The sequence below is a fragment of the Mytilus californianus genome, unplaced genomic scaffold (genome assembly GCF_021869535.1).
Source record: "Mytilus californianus isolate M0D057914Y unplaced genomic scaffold, xbMytCali1.0.p SCAF_2, whole genome shotgun sequence".
Lineage (NCBI taxonomy): Eukaryota > Metazoa > Mollusca > Bivalvia > Mytilida > Mytilidae > Mytilus > Mytilus californianus.
Window position 1 is genome coordinate 21,957,536 of NW_026262668.1, and position 23,085 is coordinate 21,980,620.

General features: G+C 28.0%; 1 long non-coding RNA gene across 1 annotated transcript; it reads left to right on the forward strand.

Moving 5' to 3' along the window:
- Positions 1–3,767: 3,767 nt before the first annotated feature.
- Positions 3,768–20,500, forward strand: LOC127729507 (uncharacterized). The gene is made up of 3 exons (XR_007994659.1): positions 3,768–4,088; positions 15,546–15,751; positions 20,430–20,500. It is a non-coding gene; the product is annotated as an uncharacterized LOC127729507 (long non-coding RNA).
- Positions 20,501–23,085: the final 2,585 nt, after the last annotated feature.

Below are 23,085 nucleotides of genomic sequence, written 5' to 3' on the forward strand. Positions count from 1 at the left end.
GGATATTGTTGTATATATATTTATTTTTTATATAGGTTTCTTCAAAAAATTGTCGGTAAGGTAACTGCAGAACCATAGCGCTTTGGTCTTTTTTAATATATCATAAGGACCTAATTAAGAGCTATGGATCCGCACCTAATAGTAAGATTGGTTGATTTATTTCATTTTATATACATGTATTTTCATGTGTATATGGTTGTATATAAATTTATTTTTTATATACTGGTAGGTTTCTTCAAAGAATTGATGGTAAGGTAGCTGTGGAACCGTAGCTCTTAAGTCTTTATAATATATCATAAGGACCTAATTAAGAGCTATGGTTCCGCACCTAATAGTAAGATTGGTTGATTTATTTCATTTTATACATTTTCATGTATATTGTTTTATATATATATTTATTTTTTATATAGGTCTCTTCAAAGAATTGATGGTAAGGTAGCTGCTGAGCCGTAGTTCTTTGGTCTTAATAATATATCATAAGGACCTAATTAAGAGATACGGGTCCGCACCTATTAGTGAGATTGGTTGATTTATTTCATTTTATATATTTTCATGTATATTGTTGTATATATATTTATTTTTTATATAGGTTTCTTCAAAAGAATTGATGGTAAGGTAGCTGCGGAACCGTAGCTCTTAGGTCTTTATAATATATCATAAGGACCTAATTAAGAGCTATGGATCTATACCTAATATTAAGATTGGTTGATTTATTTCATTTTATATATTTTCATGTATATTGTTGTATATATATTTATTTTTTATATAGGTTTCTTCAAAGAATTGATGGTAAGGTAGCTGGGGAACCGTAGCTCTTAGGTCTTTATAATATATCATAAGGACCTAATTAAGAGCTATGGATCTATACCTAATATTAAGATTGGTTGATTTATTTCATTTTATATATTTTCATGTGTATATGGTTGTATATATATTTATTTTTTATATAGCTTTCTTCTAAGAATTGATGGTAAGGTAGCTGCAGAACCGTAGCTCTTAGGTCTTTATAATATATCATAAGGACCTAATTTAGAGCTACGGTTCAGCACCTAATAGTAAGATTAGTTGATTTATTTCATTTTATATATTTTCATGTAAATTGTTGTATATATATTTATTTTTTATATAGGTTTCTTTAAAGAATTGATGGTAAGGTAGCTGCGAAACAATAGCTCTTAGGTCATTATAATATATCATAAGGACCTAATTGAGAGCTATGGTTCTGCACCTAATAGTAAGATTGGTTGATTTATTTCATTTTGTATATTTTCATGTATATTGTTGTAAATATATATATTTATATTGTTGTAAATATATTTATTTTTCATATAGGTTTCCTCAAAGAATTGATGGTGAGGTAGCTGCGGAACCGTAGCTCTTAGGTCCTTGTGATATTTTTTGACTATTTGAGGACCATCTATGTTCAATAAATATCATAAGGACCAAAGAGCTATGGTTCCACAGCTATAAATAGTATGGTTGGTTGATCTATTTCATTTTATATTTTCATGTATATTGTTGTATATATATTTATTTTTTAAATAGGTTTCTTCAAAGAATTGATGGTAAGGTAACTGCGGAACCGTAGCTCTTAGGTCTTTATAATATATCATAAGGACCTAATTAAGAGCTACGATTCCGCACCTAATAGTAAGATTGGTTGATTTATTTCATTTTATATATTTTCATGTATATTGTTGTATATATATTTATTTTTGATATAGGTTTCTTCAAAGAATTGATGGTAAGGTAGCTGCGGAACCATAGCTCTTAGGTCTTTATAATATATCATAAGATCATAAGGACCTAATTAAGAGCTATGGTTCTGCACCTAATAGTAAGATTGGTAGATTTATTTCATTTTATTTATTTTCATGTATATTGTTGTATATTTATTTATTTTTATATAGGTTTCTTCAAAGAATTGATGGTAAGGTAGCTGCGGAACCTTAGGTCTTTATAATATATCATAAGGACTTAATTAAGAGCTATGGTTCCGCACCTAAAAGTAAGATTAGTAGATTTATTTCATTTTATTTATTTTCATGTATATTGTTGTATATTTATTTATTTTTTATATAGGTTTCTTTAAAGAATTGATGGTAAGGTAGCAGCTGAAAAGTAGCTCTTAGGTCTTTATAATATATCATAAGGACCTAATTAAGAGCTATGGTTCTGCACCTAATAGTTAGATTGGTTGATTTATTTCATTTTATATATTTTCATGTATATATGGTTGTATATATATTTATTTTTTATATAGGTTTTTTCATAGGATTGATTGTAAGGAAGCTGCGGAACCGTAGCTCTTAGGTCTTTATAATATATCATAAGGACCTAATTAACAGCTAAGGTTCCGCACTTAATAGTAAGATTGGTTGATTTATTTCATTTTTTATATTTTCATGTGTATATGGTTGTATATATATTTATTTTTTAAATAGGTTTCTTCAAAGAATTGATGGTAAGGTAACTGCGGAACCATAGCTCTTAGGTCTTTATAATATATCATAAGGACCTAATTAAGAGCTATGGTTCCGCACCTAATAGTAAGATTGGTTGATTATTTTCATTTTATATATTTTCATGGATATTGTTGTATATATATTTATTTTTTATATAGGTTTCTTCAAAGAATTGATGGTAAGGTAGCTGTGGAACCGTAGCTCTTAAGTCTTTATAATATATCATAAGGACCTAATTAAGAGCTATGGTTCCGCACCTAATAGTAAGATTGGTTGATTTATTTCATTTTATATATTTTCATGTGTATATGGTTGTATATATATTTATTTTTTATATAGGTTTCTTCAAAGAATTGATGGTAAGGTAGCTGCGGAACCGTAGCTCTTAGGTCTTTATAATATATCATAAGGACCTAATTAAGAGCTATGGTTCCGCACCTAATAGTAAGATTAGTTGATTTATTTCATTTTATATATTTTCATGTATATTGTTGTATATATATTTATTTTTTATATAGGTTTCTTCAAAGAATTGATGGTAAGGTAGCTGTGGAACTGTAGCTCTTAAGTCTTTATAATATATCATAAGGACCTAATCAAGAGCTATGGTTCCGCACCTAATAGTAAGATTGGTTGATTTATTTCATTTTATATATTTTGATGGATATTGTTGTATATATATTTATTTTTTATTTAGGTTTCTTTAAAGAATTGATGGTAAGGTAGCTGCGGAACAGTAGCTCTTGAATCTTTATAATATATCATAAGGACCTAATTAAGAGCTATGGTTCCGCACCTAATAGTAAGATTGGTTGATTTATTTCATTTTTTATATTTTCATGTGTATGTGGTTGTATATATATTTATTTTTTATATAGGTTTCTTCAAAGAATTGATGGTAAGGTTACTGCGGAACCGTAGCTCTTAAGTCTTTATAATATATCATAAGGACCTAATCAAGAGCTATGGTTCCGCACCTAATAGTAAGATTGGTTGATTTATTTCATTTTATATATTTTCATGGATATTGTTGTATATATATTTATTTTCTTTTTAGGTTTCTTTAAAGAATTGATGGTAAGGTTACTGCAGAACAGTAGCTATTGAGTCTTTATAAAATATCATAAGGACCTAATTAAGAGCTATGGTTCCGCACCTAATAGTAAGATTGGTTGATTTATTTCATTTTTTATATTTTCATGTGTATATGGTTGTATATATATTTATTTTTTAAATAGGTTTCTTCAAAGAATTGATGGTAAGGTAACTGCGGAACCGTAGCTCTTAGGTCTTTATAATATATCATAAGGACCTAATCAAGAGCTATGGTTCCGCACCTAATAGTAAGATTGGTTGATTTATTTCATTTTATATATTTTCATGGATATTGTTGTATATATATTTATTTTTTATTTAGGTTTCTTCAAAGAATTGATGGTAAGGTAGCTGCGGAACAGTAGCTCTTAGGTCTTTATAATATATCATAAGGACCTAATTAAGAGCTATGGTTCCGCACCTAATAGTAAGATTGGTTGATTTATTTCATTTTATACATTTTCATGTGTATATGGTCGTATATATATTTATTTTTTATATAGGTCTCTTCAAAGAATTGATGGTAAGGTAGCTGCGGAGCTGTATCTCTTAAGTCTTTATAATATATCATAAGGACCTAATTAAGAGCTATGGTTCCGCACCTAATAGTAAGATTGGTTGATTATTTTCATTTTATATATTTTGATGGATATTGTTGTATATATATTTATTTTTTATATAGGTTTCCTCAAAGAATTGATGGTAAGGTAGCTGCGGAACCGTAGCTCTTAGGTCTTTATAATATATCATAAGGACCTAATTAAGAGCTATGGTTCCGCACCTAATAGTAAGATTAGTTGATTTATTTCATTTTATATATTTTCATGTATATTGTTGTATATATATTTATTTTTTATATAGGTTTCTTCAAAGAATTGATGGTAAGGTAGCTGTGGAACTGTAGCTCTTAAGTCTTTATAATATATCATAAGGACCTAATCAAGAGCTATGGTTCCGCACCTAATAGTAAGATTGGTTGATTTATTTCATTTTATATATTTTGATGGATATTGTTGTATATATATTTATTTTTTATTTAGGTTTCTTTAAAGAATTGATGGTAAGGTAGCTGCGGAACAGTAGCTCTTGAATCTTTATAATATATCATAAGGACCTAATTAAGAGCTATGGTTCCGCACCTAATAGTAAGATTGGTTGATTTATTTCATTTTATATATTTTGATGGATATTGTTGTATATATATTTATTTTTAATTTAGGTTTCTTTAAAGAATTGATGGTAAGGTAGCTGCGGAACAGTAGCTCTTGAATCTTTATAATATATCATAAGGACCTAATTAAGAGCTATGGTTCCGCACCTAATAGTAAGATTGGTTGATTTATTTCATTTTTTATATTTTCATGTGTATGTGGTTGTATATATATTTATTTTTTATATAGGTTTCTTCAAAGAATTGATGGTAAGGTTACTGCGGAACCGTAGCTCTTAAGTCTTTATAATATATCATAAGGACCTAATCAAGAGCTATGGTTCCGCACCTAATAGTAAGATTGGTTGATTTATTTCATTTTATATATTTTCATGGATATTGTTGTATATATATTTATTTTCTTTTTAGGTTTCTTTAAAGAATTGATGGTAAGGTTACTGCAGAACAGTAGCTATTGAGTCTTTATAAAATATCATAAGGACCTAATTAAGAGCTATGGTTCCGCACCTAATAGTAAGATTGGTTGATTTATTTCATTTTTTATATTTTCATGTGTATATGGTTGTATATATATTTATTTTTTAAATAGGTTTCTTCAAAGAATTGATGGTAAGGTAACTGCGGAACCGTAGCTCTTAGGTCTTTATAATATATCATAAGGACCTAATCAAGAGCTATGGTTCCGCACCTAATAGTAAGATTGGTTGATTTATTTCATTTTATATATTTTCATGGATATTGTTGTATATATATTTATTTTTTATTTAGGTTTCTTCAAAGAATTGATGGTAAGGTAGCTGCGGAACAGTAGCTCTTAGGTCTTTATAATATATCATAAGGACCTAATTAAGAGCTATGGTTCCGCACCTAATAGTAAGATTGGTTGATTTATTTCATTTTATACATTTTCATGTGTATATGGTCGTATATATATTTATTTTTTATATAGGTCTCTTCAAAGAATTGATGGTAAGGTAGCTGCGGAGCTGTATCTCTTAAGTCTTTATAATATATCATAAGGACCTAATTAAGAGCTATGGTTCCGCACCTAATAGTAAGATTGGTTGATTATTTTCATTTTATATATTTTGATGGATATTGTTGTATATATATTTATTTTTTATATAGGTTTGTTCAAAGAATTGATGGTAAGGTAGCTGCGGAACCGTAGCTCTTAGGTCTTTATAATATATCATAAGGACCTAATTAAGAGCTATGGTTCCGCACCTAATAGTAAGATTAGTTGATTTATTTCATTTTATATATTTTCATGTATATTGTTGTATATATATTTATTTTTTATATAGGTTTCTTCAAAGAATTGATGGTAAGGTAGCTGTGGAACTGTAGCTCTTAAGTCTTTATAATATATCATAAGGACCTAATCAAGAGCTATGGTTCCGCACCTAATAGTAAGATTGGTTGATTTATTTCATTTTATATATTTTGATGGATATTGTTGTATATATATTTATTTTTTATTTAGGTTTCTTTAAAGAATTGATGGTAAGGAAGCTGCGGAACAGTAGCTCTTGAATCTTTATAATATATCATAAGGACCTAATTAAGAGCTATGGTTCCGCACCTAATAGTAAGATTGGTTGATTTATTTCATTTTTTATATTTTCATGTGTATATGGTTGTATATATATTTATTTTTTAAATAGGTTTCTTCAAAGAATTGATGGTAAGGTAACTGCGGAACCGTAGCTCTTAGGTCTTTATAATATATCATAAGGACCTAATCAAGAGCTATGGTTCCGCACCTAATAGTAAGATTGGTTGATTTATTTCATTTTATATATTTTCATGGATATTGTTGTATATATATTTATTTTTTATTTAGGTTTCTTCAAAGAATTGATGGTAAGGTAGCTGCGGAACAGTAGCTCTTAGGTCTTTATAATATATCATAAGGACCTAATTAAGAGCTATGGTTCCGCACCTAATAGTAAGATTGGTTGATTTATTTCATTTTATACATTTTCATGTGTATATGGTCGTATATATATTTATTTTTTATATAGGTCTCTTCAAAGAATTGATGGTAAGGTAGCTGCGGAGCTGTATCTCTTAAGTCTTTATAATATATCATAAGCACCTAATTAAGAGCTATGGTTCCGCACCTAATAGTAAGATTGGTTGATTATTTTCATTTTATATATTTTGATGGATATTGTTGTATATATATTTATTTTTTATATAGGTTTCTTCAAAGAATTGATGGTAAGGTAGCTGCGGAACCGTAGCTCTTAGGTCTTTATAATATATCATAAGGACCTAATTAAGAGCTATGGTTCCGCACCTAATAGCAAGATTAGTTGATTTATTTCATTTTATATATTTTCATGTATATTGTTGTATATATATTTATTTTTTATATAGGTTTCTTCAAAGAATTGATGGTAAGGTAGCTGTGGAACTGTAGCTCTTTAAGTCTTTATAATATATCATAAGGACCTAATCAAGAGCTATGGTTCCGCACCTAATAGTAAGATTGGTTGATTTATTTCATTTTATATATTTTGATGGATATTGTTGTATATATATTTATTTTTTATTTAGGTTTCTTTAAAGAATTGATGGCAAGGTAGCTGCGGAACAGTAGCTCTTGAATCTTTATAATATATCATAAGGACCTAATTAAGAGCTATGGTTCCGCACCTAATAGTAAGATTGGTTGATTTATTTCATTTTTTATATTTTCATGTGTATGTGGTTGTATATATATTTATTTTTTATATAGGTTTCTTCAAAGAATTGATGGTAAGGTTACTGCGGAACTGTAGCTCTTAAGTCTTTATAATATATCGTAAGGACCTAATCAAGAGCTATGGTTCCGCACCTAATAGTAAGATTGGTTGATTTATTTCATTTTATATATTTTCATGGATATTGTTGTATATATATTTATTTTTTATTTAGGTTTCTTTAAAGAATTGATGGTAAGGTAGCTGCGGAACAGTAGCTCTTGAGTCTTTATAAAATATCATAAGGACCTAATTAAGAGCTATGGTTCCGCACCTAATAGTAAGATTGGTTGATTTATTTCATTTTTTATATTTTCATGTGTATATGGTTGTATATATATTTATTTTTTAAATAGGTTTCTTCAAAGAATTGATGGTAAGGTAATTGCGGAACCGTAGCTCTTAGGTCTTTATAATATATCATAAGGACCTAATGAAGAGCTATGGTTCTGCACCTAATAGTATGATTGGTTGATTTATTTCATTTTATATATTTTCATGGATATTGTTGTATATATATTTATTTTTTATTTAGGTTTCTTCAAAGAATTGATGGTAAGGTAGCTGCTGAACAGTAGCTCTTAGGTCTTTATAATATATCATAAGGACCTAATTAAGAGCTATGGTTCCGCACCTAATAGTAAGATTGGTTGATTTATTTCATTTTATACATTTTCATGTGTATATGGTCATATATATATTTATTTTTTATATAGGTCTCTTCAAAGAATTGATGGTAAGGTTACTGCGGAACCGTAGCTCTTAAGTCTTTATAATATATCATAAGGATCTAATTAAGAGCTATGGTTCCGCACCTAATAGTAAGATTGGTTAATTATTTTCATTTTATATATTTTGATGGATATTGTTGTATATATATTTATTTTTTATATAGGTTTCTTCAAAGAATTGATGGTAAGGTAGCTGTGGAACCGTAGCTCTTAAGTCTTTATAATATATCATAAGGACCTAATTAAGAGCTATGGTTCCGCACCTAATAGTAAGATTGGTTGATTTATTTCATTTTATATATTTTCATGTGTATATGGTTGTATATATATTTATTTTTTATATAGGTTTCTTCAGAAAATTGATGGTAAGGTAGCTGCGGAACCGTAGCTCTTAGGTCTTTATAATATACTATAAGGACCTCATTAAGAGCTATGGTTCCGCACCTAATAGTAAGATTAGTTGATTTATTTCATTTTATATATTTTCATGTATATTGTTGTATATATATTTATTTTTTATATATGTTTCTTCAAAGAATTGATGGTAAGGTAGCTGTGGAACCGTAGCTCTTGAGTCTTTATAATATATCATAAGGACCTAATTAAGAGCTATGGTTCCGCACCTAATAGTAAAATTGGTTGATTTATTTCATTTTATATTTTTTCATGTATATTGTTGTATATATATTTATTTTTTATATAGGTTTCTTCATAGAATTGATGGTAAGTTAGCTGCGGAACCGTAGCTCTTAGGTCTTTATAATATATCATAAGGACCTAATTAAGAGCTATGGTTCCGCACCTAATAGTAAGATTGGTTGATTTACTTCATTTTATATATTTTCATGTATATTGTTGTATATATATTTATTTTTTATATAGGTTTCTTCAAAAAATTGATGGTAAGGTAACTGCAGAACCATAGCGCTTAGGTCTTTTTTAATATATCATAAGGACCTAATTAAGAGCTATGGATCCGCACCTAATAGTAAGATTGGTTGATTTATTTCATTTTATATACATGTATTTTCATGTGTATATGGTTGTATATAAATTTATTTTTTATATACTGGTAGGTTTCTTCAAAGAATTGATGGTAAGGTAGCTGTGGAACCATAGCTCTTAAGTCTTGATAATATATCATAAGGACCTAATTAAGAGCTATGGTTCCGCACCTAATAGTAAGATTGGTTGATTTATTTCATTTTATACATTTTCATGTATATTGTTTTATATATATATTTATTTTTTATATAGGTCTCTTCAAAGAATTGATGGTAAGGTAGCTGCTGAGCCGTAGTTCTTTGGTCTTAATAATATATCATAAAGACCTAATTAAGAGCTACGGGTCCGCACCTATTAGTGAGATTGGTTGATTTATTTCATTTTATATATTTTCATGTATATTGTTGTATATATATTTATTTTTTATATAGGTTTCTTCAAAAGAATTGATGGTAAGGTAGCTGCGGAACCGTAGCTCTTAGGTCTTTATAATATATAATAAGGACCTAATTAAGAGCTATGGATCTATACCTAATATTAAGATTGGTTGATTTATTTCATTTTATATATTTTCATGTATATTGTTGTATATATATTTATTTTTTATATAGGTTTCTTCAAAGAATTGATGGTAAGGTAGCTGGGGAACCGTAGCTCTTAGGTCTTTATAATATATCATAAGGACCTAATTAAGAGCTATGGATCTATACCTAATATTAAGATTGGTTGATTTATTTCATTTTATATATTTTCATGTGTATATGGTTGTATATATATATTTATTTTTTATATAGGTTTCTTCTAAGAATTGATGGTAAGGTAGCTGCAGAACCGTAGCTCTTAGGTCTTTATAATATATCATAAGGACCTAATTAAGAGCTACGGTTCAGCACCTAATAGTAAGATTAGTTGATTTATTTCATTTTATATATTTTCATGTAAATTGTTGTATATATATTTATTTTTTATATAGGTTTCTTTAAAGAATTGATGGTAAGGTAGCTGCGGAACAATAGCTCTTAGGTCATTCTAATATATCATAAGGACCTAATTGAGAGCTATGGTTCTGCACCTAATAGTAAGATTGGTTGATTTATTTCATTTTGTATATTTTCATGTATATTGTTGTAAATATATTTATTTATATTGTTGTAAATATATTTATTTTTCATATAGGTTTCCTCAAAGAATTGATGGTGAGGTAGCTGCGGAACCGTAGCTCTTAGGTCCTTGTGATATTTTTTGACTATTTGAGGACCATCTATGTTCAATAAATATCATAAGGACCAAAGAGCTATGGTTCCACAGCTATAAATAGTATGGTTGGTTGATCTATTTCATTTTATATTTTCATGTATATTGTTGTATATATATTTATTTTTTAAATAGGTTTCTTCAAAGAATTGATGGTAAGGTAACTGCGGAACCGTAGCTCTTAGGTCTTTATAATATATCATAAGGACCTAATTAAGAGCTACGATTCCGCACCTAATAGTAAGATTGGTTGATTTATTTCATTTTATATATTTTCATGTATATTGTTGTATATATATTTATTTTTGATATAGGTTTCTTCAAAGAATTGATGGTAAGGTAGCTGCGGAACCATAGCTCTTAGGTCTTTATAATATATCATAAGATCATAAGGACCTAATTAAGAGCTATGGTTCTGCACCTAATAGTAAGATTGGTAGATTTATTTCATTTTATTTATTTTCATGTATATTGTTGTATATTTATTTATTTTTATATAGGTTTCTTCAAAGAATTGATGGTAAGGTAGCTGCGGAACCTTAGGTCTTTATAATATATCATAAGGACTTAATTAAGAGCTATGGTTCCGCACCTAAAAGTAAGATTAGTAGATTTATTTCATTTTATTTATTTTCATGTATATTGTTGTATATTTATTTATTTTTATATAGGTTTCTTTAAAGAATTGATGGTAAGGTAACAGCTGAACCGTAGCTCTTAGGTCTTTATAATATATCATAAGGACCTAATTAAGAGCTATGGTTCTGCACCTAATAGTTAGATTGGTTGATTTATTTCATTTTATATATTTTCATGTATATATGGTTGTATATATATTTATTTTTTATATAGGTTTTTTCATAGGATTGATGGTAAGGAAGCTGCGGAACCGTAGCTCTTAAGTCTTTATAATATATCATAAGGACCTAATTAAGAGCTATGGTTCCGCACCTAATAGTAAGATTGGTTGATTTATTTCATTTTATATATTTTCATGTGTATATGGTTGTATATATATTTATTTTTTATATAGGTTTCTTCAAAGAATTGATGGTAAGATAGCTGCGGAACCGTAGCTCTTAGGTCTTTATAATATATCATAAGGACCTATTTAAGAGCTATGGTTCTGCACCTAATAGTAAGATTAGTTGATTTATTTCATTTTATATATTTTCATGTATATTGTTGTATATATATTTATTTTTTATATAGGTTTCTTCAAAGAATTGATGGTAAGGTAGCTGTGGAACTGTAGCTCTTAAGTCTTTATAATATATCATAAGGACCTAATCAAGAGCTATGGTTCCGCACCTAATAGTAAGATTGGTTGATTTATTTCATTTTATATATTTTGATTGATATTGTTGTATATATATTTATTTTTTATTTAGGTTTCTTTAAAGAATTGATGGTAAGGTAGCTGCGGAACAGTAGCTCTTGAATCTTTATAATATATCATAAGGACCTAATTAAGAGCTATGGTTCCGCACCTAATAGTAAGATTGGTTGATTTATTTCATTTTTTATATTTTCATGTGTATGTGGTTGTATATATATTTATTTTTTATATAGGTTTCTTCAAAGAATTGATGGTAAGGTTACTGCGGAACCGTAGCTCTTAAGTCTTTATAATATATCATAAGGACCTAATCAAGAGCTATGGTTCCGCACCTAATAGTAAGATTGGTTGATTTATTTCATTTTATATATTTTCATGGATATTGTTGTATATATATTTATTTTCTTTTTAGGTTTCTTTAAAGAATTGATGGTAAGGTTACTGCGGAACAGTAGCTCTTGAGTCTTTATAAAATATCATAAGGACCTAATTAAGAGCTATGGTTCCGCACCTAATAGTAAGATTGGTTGATTTATTTCATTTTTTATATTTTCATGTGTATATGGTTGTATATATATTTATTTTTTAAATAGGTTTCTTCAAAGAATTGATGGTAAGGTAACTGCAGAACCGTAGCTCTTAGGTCTTTATAATATATCATAAGGACCTAATGAAGAGCTATGGTTCCGCACCTAATAGTAAGATTGGTTGATTTATTTCATTTTATATATTTTCATGGATATTGTTGTATATATATATATTTTTTATTTAGGTTTCTTCAAAGAATTGATGGTAAGGTAGCTGCGGAACAGTAGCTCTTAGGTCTTTATAATATATCATAAGGACCTAATTAAGAGCTATGGTTTCGCACCTAATAGTAAGATTGGTTGATTTATTTCATTTTATACATTTTCATGTGTATATGGTCGTATATATATTTATTTTTTATATAGGTCTCTTCAAAGAATTGATGGTAAGGTAGCTGCGGAGCTGTATCTCTTAAGTCTTTATAATATATCATAAGGACCTAATTAAGAGCTATGGTTCCGCACCTAATAGTAAGATTGGTTGATTATTTTCATTTTATATATTTTGATGGATATTGTTGTATATATATTTATTTTTTATATAGGTTTCTTCAAAGAATTGATGGTAAGGTAGCTGCGGAACCGTAGCTCTTAGGTCTTTATAATATATCATAAGGACCTAATTAAGAGCTATGGTTCCGCACCTAATAGTAAGATTAGTTGATTTATTTCATTTTATATATTTTCATGTATATTGTTGTATATATATTTATTTTTTATATAGGTTTCTTCAAAGAATTGATGGTAAGGTAGCTGTGGAACTGTAGCTCTTAAGTCTTTATAATATATCATAACGACCTAATCAAGAGCTATGGTTCCGCACCTAATAGTAAGATTGGTTGATTTATTTCATTTTATATATTTTCATGGATATTGTTGTATATATATTTATTTTTTATTTAGGTTTGTTTAAAGAATTGATGGTAAGGTAGTTGCGGAACAGTAGCTCTTGAATCTTTATAATATATCATAAGGACCTAATTAAGAGCTATGGTTCCGCACCTAATAGTAAGATTGGTTGATTTATTTCATTTTTTATATTTTCATGTGTATGTGGTTGTATATATATTTATTTTTTATATAGGTTTCTTCAAAGAATTGATGGTAAGGTTACTGCGGAACCATAGCTCTTAAGTCTTTATAATATATCATAAGGACCTAATCAAGAGCTATGGTTCCGCACCTAATAGTAAGATTGGTTGATTTATTTCATTTTATATATTTTCATGGATATTGTTGTATATATATATATTTATTTTTTATTTAGGTTTCTTTAAAGAATTGATGGTAAGGTAGCTGCGGAACAGTAGCTCTTGAGTCTTTATAAAATATCATAAGGACCTAATTAAGAGCTATGGTTCCGCACCTAATAGTAAGATTGGTTGATTTATTTCATTTTTTATATTTTCATGTGTATATGGTTGTATATATATTTATTTTTTATATAGGTTTCTTCAAAGAATTGATGGTAAGGTAGCTGGGGAACCGTAGCTCTTAGGTCTTTATAATATATCATAAGGACCTAATTAAGAGCTATGGATATATACCTAATATTAAGATTGGTTGATTTATTTCATTTTATATATTTTCATGTGTATATGGTTGTATATATATATTTATTTTTTATATAGGTTTCTTCTAAGAATTGATGGTAAGGTAGCTGCAGAACCGTAGCTCTTAGGTCTTTATAATATATCATAAGGACCTAATTAAGAGCTACGGTTCAGCACCTAATAGTAAGATTAGTTGATTTATTTCATTTTATATATTTTCATGTAAATTGTTGTATATATATTTATTTTTTATATAGGTTTCTTTAAAGAATTGATGGTAAGGTAGCTGCGGAACAATAGCTCTTAGGTCATTCTAATATATCATAAGGACCTAATTGAGAGCTATGGTTCTGCACCTAATAGTAAGATTGGTTGATTTATTTCATTTTGTATATTTTCATGTATATTGTTGTAAATATATTTATTTATATTGTTGTAAATATATTTATTTTTCATATAGGTTTCCTCAAAGAATTGATGACGAGGTAGCTGCGGAACCGTAGCTCTTAGGTCCTTGTGATATTTTTTGACTATTTGAGGACCATCTATGTTCAATAAATATCATAAGGACCAAAGAGCTATGGTTCCACAGCTATAAATAGTATGGTTGGTTGATCTATTTCATTTTATATTTTCATGTATATTGTTGTATATATATTTATTTTTTAAATAGGTTTCTTCAAAGAATTGATGGTAAGGTAACTGCGGAACCGTAGCTCTTAGGTCTTTATAATATATCATAAGGACCTAATTAAGAGCTACGATTCCGCACCTAATAGTAAGATTGGTTGATTTATTTCATTTTATATATTTTCATGTATATTGTTGTATATATATTTATTTTTGATATAGGTTTCTTCAAAGAATTGATGGTAAGGTAGCTGCGGAACCATAGCTCTTAGGTCTTTATAATATATCATAAGATCATAAGGACCTAATTAAGAGCTATGGTTCTGCACCTAATAGTAAGATTGGTAGATTTATTTCATTTTATTTATTTTCATGTATATTGTTGTATATTTATTTATTTTTATATAGGTTTCTTCAAAGAATTGATGGTAAGGTAGCTGCGGAACCTTAGGTCTTTATAATATATCATAAGGACTTAATTAAGAGCTATGGTTCCGCACCTAAAAGTAAGATTAGTAGATTTATTTCATTTTATTTATTTTTCATGTATATTGTTGTATATTTATTTATTTTTATATAGGTTTCTTTAAAGAATTGATGGTAAGGTAGCAGCTGAACCGTAGCTCTTAGGTCTTTATAATATATCATAAGGACCTAATTAACAGCTAAGGTTCCGCACTTAATAGTAAGATTGGTTGATTTATTTCATTTTTTATATTTTCATGTGTATATGGTTGTATATATATTTATTTTTTAAATAGGTTTCTTCAAAGAATTGATGGTAAGGTAACTGCGGAACCATAGCTCTTAAGTCTTTATAATATATCATAAGGACCTAATTAAGAGCTATGGTTCCGCACCTAATAGTAAGATTGGTTGATTATTTTCATTTTATATATTTTCATGGATATTGTTGTATATATATTTATTTTTTATATAGGTTTCTTCAAAGAATTGATGGTAAGGTAGCTGTGGAACCGTAGCTCTTAAGTCTTTATAATATATCATAAGGACCTAATTAAGAGCTATGGTTCCGCACCTAATAGTAAGATTGGTTGATTTATTTCATTTTATATATTTTCATGTGTATATGGTTGTATATATATTTATTTTTTATATAGGTTTCTTCAAAGAATTGATGGTAAGGTAGCTGCGGAACCGTAGCTCTTAGGTCTTTATAATATATCATAAGGACCTAATTAAGAGCTATGGTTCTGCACCTAATAGTAAGATTAGTTGATTTATTTCATTTTATATATTTTCATGTATATTGTTGTATATATATTTATTTTTTATATAGGTTTCTTCAAAGAATTGATGGTAAGGTAGCTGTGGAACTGTATCTCTTAAGTCTTTATAATATATCATAAGGACCTAATCAAGAGCTATGGTTCCGCACCTAATAGTAAGATTGGTTGATTTATTTCATTTTATATATTTTGATGGATATTGTTGTATATATATTTATTTTTTATTTAGGTTTCTTTAAAGAATTGATGGTAAGGTAGCTGCGGAACAGTAGCTCTTGAATCTTTATGATATATCATAAGGACCTAATTAAGAGCTATGGTTCCGCACCTAATAGTAAGATTGGTTGATTTATTTCATTTTTTATATTTTCATGTGTATGTGGTTGTATATATATTTATTTTTTATATAGGTTTCTTCAAAGAATTGATGGTAAGGTTACTGCGGAACCGTAGCTCTTAAGTCTTTATAATATATCATAAGGACCTAATCAAGAGCTATGGTTCCGCACCTAATAGTAAGATTGGTTGATTTATTTCATTTTATATATTTTCATGGATATTGTTGTATATATATTTATTTTCTTTTTAGGTTTCTTTAAAGAATTGATGGTAAGGTTACTGCGGAACAGTAGCTCTTGAGTCTTTATAAAATATCATAAGGACCTAATTAAGAGCTATGGTTCCGCACCTAATAGTAAGATTGGTTGATTTATTTCATTTTTTATATTTTCATGTGTATATGGTTGTATATATATATTTTTTTTAAATAGGTTTCTTCAAAGAATTGATGGTAAGGTAACTGCAGAACCGTAGCTCTTAGGTCTTTATAATATATCATAAGGACCTAATGAAGAGCTATGGTTCCGCACCTAATAGTAAGATTGGTTGATTTATTTCATTTTATATATTTTCATGGATATTGTTGTATATTTATTTATTTTTTATTTAGGTTTCTTCAAAGAATTGATGGTAAGGTAGCTGCGGAACAGTAGCTCTTAGGTCTTTATAATATATCATAAGGACCTAATTAAGAGCTATGGTTCCGCACCTAATAGTAAGATTGGTTGATTTATTTCATTTTATACATTTTCATGTGTATATGGTCGTATATATATTTATTTTTTATATAGGTTTCTTCAAAGAATTGATGGTAAGGTAGCTGCGGAACCGTAGCTCTTAGGTCTTGATAATATATCATAAGGACCTAATTAAGAGCTATGGTTCTGCACCTAATAGTAAGATTAGTTGATTTATTTCATTTTATATATTTTCATGTATATTGTTGTATATATATTTATTTTTTATATAGGTTTCTTCAAAGAATTGATGGTAAGGTAGCTGTGGAACTGTATCTCTTAAGTCTTTATAATATATCATAAGGACCTAATCAAGAGCTATGGTTCCGCACCTAATAGTAAGATTGGTTGATTTATTTCATTTTATATATTTTGATGGATATTGTTGTATATATATTTATTTTTTATTTAGGTTTCTTTAAAGAATTGATGGTAAGGTAGCTGCGGAACAGTAGCTCTTGAATCTTTATGATATATCATAAGGACCTAATTAAGAGCTATGGTTCCGCACCTAATAGTAAGATTGGTTGATTTATTTCATTTTTTATATTTTCATGTGTATGTGGTTGTATATATATTTATTTTTTATATAGGTTTCTTCAAAGAATTGATGGTAAGGTTACTGCGGAACCGTAGCTCTTAAGTCTTTATAATATATCATAAGGACCTAATCAAGAGCTATGGTTCCGCACCTAATAGTAAGATTGGTTGATTTATTTCATTTTATATATTTTCATGGATATTGTTGTATATATATTTATTTTCTTTTTAGGTTTCTTTAAAGAATTGATGGTAAGGTTACTGCGGAACAGTAGCTCTTGAGTCTTTATAAAATATCATAAGGACCTAATTAAGAGCTATGGTTCCGCACCTAATAGTAAGATTGGTTGATTTATTTCATTTTTTATATTTTCATGTGTATATGGTTGTATATATATTTTTTTTTTAAATAGGTTTCTTCAAAGAATTGATGGTAAGGTAACTGCAGAACCGTAGCTCTTAGGTCTTTATAATATATCATAAGGACCTAATGAAGAGCTATGGTTCCGCACCTAATAGTAAGATTGGTTGATTTATTTCATTTTATATATTTTCATGGATATTGTTGTATATTTATTTATTTTTTATTTAGGTTTCTTCAAAGAATTGATGGTAAGGTAGCTGCGGAACAGTAGCTCTTAGGTCTTTATAATATATCATAAGGACCTAATTAAGAGCTATGGTTCCGCACCTAATAGTAAGATTGGTTGATTTATTTCATTTTATACATTTTCATGTGTATATGGTCGTATATATATTTATTTTTTATATAGGTCTCTTCAAAGAATTGATGGTAAGGTAGCTGCGGAGCTGTATCTCTTAAGTCTTTATAATATATCATAAGGACCTAATTAAGAGCTATGGTTCCGCACCTAATAGTAAGATTGGTTGATTATTTTCATTTTATATATTTTGATGGATATTGTTGTATATATATTTATTTTTTATATAGGTTTCTTCAAAGAATTGATGGTAAGGTAGCTGCGGAACCGTAGCTCTTAGGTCTTTATAATATATCATAAGGACCTAATTAAGAGCTATGGTTCCGCACCTAATAGTAAGATTAGTTGATTTATTTCATTTTATATATTTTCATGTATATTGTTGTATATATATTTATTTTTTATATAGGTTTCTTCAAAGAATTGATGGTAAGGTAGCTGTGGAACTGTAGCTCTTAAGTCTTTATAATATATCATAAGGACCTAATCAAGAGCTATGGTTCCGCACCTGATAGTAAGATTGGTTGATTTATTTCATTTTATATATTTTCATGGATATTGTTGTATATATATTTATTTTTTATTTAGGTTTGTTTAAAGAATTGATGGTAAGGTAGTTGCGGAACAGTAGCTCTTGAATCTTTATAATATATCATAAGGACCTAATTAAGAGCTATGGTTCCGCACCTAATAGTAAGATTGGTTGATTTATTTCATTTTTTATATTTTCATGTGTTTGTGGTTGTATATATATTTTTTTTTTATATAGGTTTCTTCAAAGAATTGATGGTAAGGTTACTGCGGAACCGTAGCTCTTAAGTCTTTATAATATATCATAAGGACCTAATCAAGAGCTATGGTTCCGCACCTAATAGTAAGATTGGTTGATTTATTTCATTTTATATATTTTCATGGATATTGTTGTATATATATATATTTATTTTTTATTTAGGTTTCTTTAAAGAATTGATGGTAAGGTAGCTGCGGAACAGTAGCTCTTGAGTCTTTATAAAATATCATAAGGACCTAATTAAGAGCTATGGTTCCGCACCTAATAGTAAGATTGGTTGATTTATTTCATTTTTTATATTTTCATGTGTATATGGTTGTATATATATTTATTTTTTAAATAGGTTTCTTCAAAGAATTGATGGTAAGGTAACTGCAGAACCGTAGCTCTTAGGTCTTTATAATATATCATAAGGACCTAATGAAGAGCTATGGTTCCGCACCTAATAGTATGATTGGTTGATTTATTTCATTTTATATATTTTCATGGATATTGTTGTATATATATTTATTTTTTATTTAGGTTTCTTCAAAGAATTGATGGTAAGGTAGCTGCTGATCAGTAGCTCTTAGGTCTTTATAATATATCATAAGGACCTAATTAAGAGCTATGGTTCCGCACCTAATAGTAAGATTGGTTGATTTATTTCATTTTATACATTTTCATGTGTATATGGTCATATATATATTTATTTTTTATATAGGTCTCTTCAAAGAATTGATGGTAAGGTAGCTGCGGAGCTGTATCTCTTAAGTCTTTATAATATATCATAAGGACCTAATTAAGAGCTATGGTTCCGCACCTAATAGTAAGATTGGTTAATTATTTTCATTTTATATATTTTGATGGATATTGTTGTATATATATTTATTTTTTATATAGGTTTCTTCAAAGAATTGATGGTAAGGTAGCTGTGGAACCGTAGCTCTTAAGTCTTTATAATATATCATAAGGACCTAATTAAGAGCTATGGTTCCGCACCTAATAGTAAGATTGGTTGATTTATTTAATTTTATATATTTTCATGTGTATATGGTTGTATATATATTTATTTTTTATATAGGTTTCTTCAGAAAATTGATGGTAAGGTAGCTGCGGAACCGTAGCTCTTAGGTCTTTATAATATACTATAAGGACCTCATTAAGAGCTATGGTTCCGCACCTAATAGTAAGATTAGTTGATTTATTTCATTTTATATATTTTCATGTATATTGTTGTATATATATTTATTTTTTATATATGTTTCTTCAAAGAATTGATGGTAAGGTAGCTGTGGAACCGTAGCTCTTGAGTCTTTATAATATATCATAAGGACCTAATTAAGAGCTATGGTTCCGCACCTAATAGTAAAATTGGTTGATTTATTTCATTTTATATTTTTTCATGTATATTGTTGTATATATATTTATTTTTTATATAGGTTTCTTCATAGAATTGATGGTAAGTTAGCTGCGGAACCGTAGCTCTTAGGTCTTTATAATATATCATAAGGACCTAATTAAGAGCTATGGTTCCGCACCTAATAGTAAGATTGGTTGATTTACTTCATTTTATATATTTTCATGTATATTGTTGTATATATATTTATTTTTTATATAGGTTTCTTCAAAAAATTGATGGTAAGGTAACTGCAGAACCATAGCGCTTAGGTCTTTTTTAATATATCATAAGGACCTAATTAAGAGCTATGGATCCGCACCTAATAGTAAGATTGGTTGATTTATTTCATTTAATATACATGTATTTTCATGTGTATATGGTTGTATATAAATTTATTTTTTATATACTGGTAGGTTTCTTCAAAGAATTGATGGTAAGGTAGCTGTGGAACCATAGCTCTTAAGTCTTGATAATATATCATAAGGACCTAATTAAGAGCTATGGTGCCGCACCTAATAGTAAGATTGGTTGATTTATTTCATTTTATATATTTTCATGTATATTGTTTTATATATATATTTATTTTTTATATAGGTCTCTTCAAAGAATTGATGGTAAGGTAGCTGCTGAGCTGTAGTTCTTTGGTCTTAATAATATATCATAAGGACCTAATTAAGAGCTACTGGTCCGCACCTATTAGTGAGATTGGTTGATTTATTTCATTTTATATATTTTCATGTATATTGTTGTATATATATTTATTTTTTATATAGGTTTCTTCAAAAGAATTGATGGTAAGGAAGCTGCGGAACCGTAGCTCTTAGGTCTTTATAATATATCATAAGGACCTAATTAAAAGCTATGGATCTATACCTAATATTAAGATTGGTTGATTTATTTCATTTTATATATTTTCATGTATATTGTTGTATATATATTTATTTTTTATATAGGTTTCTTCAAAGAATTGATGGTAAGGTAGCTGGGGAACCGTAGCTCTTATGTCTTTATGATATATCATAAGGACCTAATTAAGAACTATGGATCTATACCTAATATTAAGATTGGTTGATTTATTTCATTTTATATATTTTCATGTGTATATGGTTGTATATATATTTATTTTTTATATAGGTTTCTTCTAAGAATTGATGGTAAGGTAGCTGCGGAACCGTAGCTCTTAGGTCTTTATAATATATCATTAGGACCTAATTAAGAGCTACGGTTCAGCACCTAATAGTAAGATTAGTTGATTTATTTCATTTTATATATTTTCATGTAAATTGTTGTATATATATTTATTTTTGATATAGGTTTCTTTAAAGAATTGATGGTAAGGTAGCTGCGGAACAATAGCTCTTAGGTCTTTATAATATATCATAAGGACCTAATTGAGAGCTATGGTTCTGCACCTAATAGCAAGATTGGTTGATTTATTTCATTTTGTATATTTTCATGTATATTGTTGTAAATATATTTATTTTTGATATAGGTTTCTTTAAAGAATTGATGGTAAGGTAGCTGCGGAACAATAGCTCTTAGGTCTTTATAATATATCATAAGGACCTAATTGAGAGCTATGGTTCTGCACCTAATAGCAAGATTGGTTGATTTATTTCATTTTGTATATTTTCATGTATATTGTTGTAAATATATTTATTTTTTATATAGGTTTCTTCTAAGAATTGATGGTAAGGTAGCTGCGGAACAATAGCTCTTAGGTCTTTATAATATATCATAAGGACCTAATTGAGAGCTATGGTTCTGCACCTAATAGCAAGATTGGTTGATTTATTTCATTTTATATATTTTCATGTAAATTGTTGTATATATATTTATTTTTGATATAGGTTTCTTTAAAGAATTGATGGTAAGGTAGCTGCGGAACAATAGCTCTTAGGTCTTTATAATATATCATAAGGACCTAATTGAGAGCTATGGTTCTGCACCTAATAGTAAGATTGGATGATTTATTTCATTTTATATATTTTCATGTATATATGGTTGTATATATATTTATTTTTTATATAGGTTTTTTCATGGAATTGATGGTAAGGAAGATGCAGAACCGTAGCTCTTAGGTCTTTATAATATATCATAAGGACCTAATTAAAAGCTATGGTTCTGCACCTAATAGTAAGATTGGTTGATTTATTTCATTTTATATATTTTCATGTATATTGTTGTATATATATTTATTTTTTATATAGGTTACTTCACAGAATTGATGGTAAGGTAGCTGCAGAACCATAGCTCTTAGGTCTTTATAATATATCATAAGGACCTAATTAAGAGCTATTGTTCCGCACCTAATAGTAAGATTGGTTGATTTATTTCATTTTATATATTTCCATGTATATTGTTGTATATATATTTATTTTTTATATAGGTTTCTTCAAAGAATTGATGTTAAGGTAGCTGTGGAATAGTAGCTCTTAGGTCTTTATAATATATCATAAGGACCTAATTAAGAGCTATGGTTCTGCACCTAATAGTAAGATTGGTAGAATTATTTCATTTTATTTATTTTCATGTATATTGTTGTATATTTATTTATTTTTATATAGGTTTCTTCAAAGAATTGATGGTAAGGTAGCTGCAGAACCATAACGCTTAGGTCTTTATAATATATCATAATGACCTAATTAAGAGCTATGGTTCCGCACCTAAAAGTAAGATTGGTAGATTTATTTCATTTTATTTATTTTCATGTATATTGTTGTAAATATATTTATTTTTCATATAG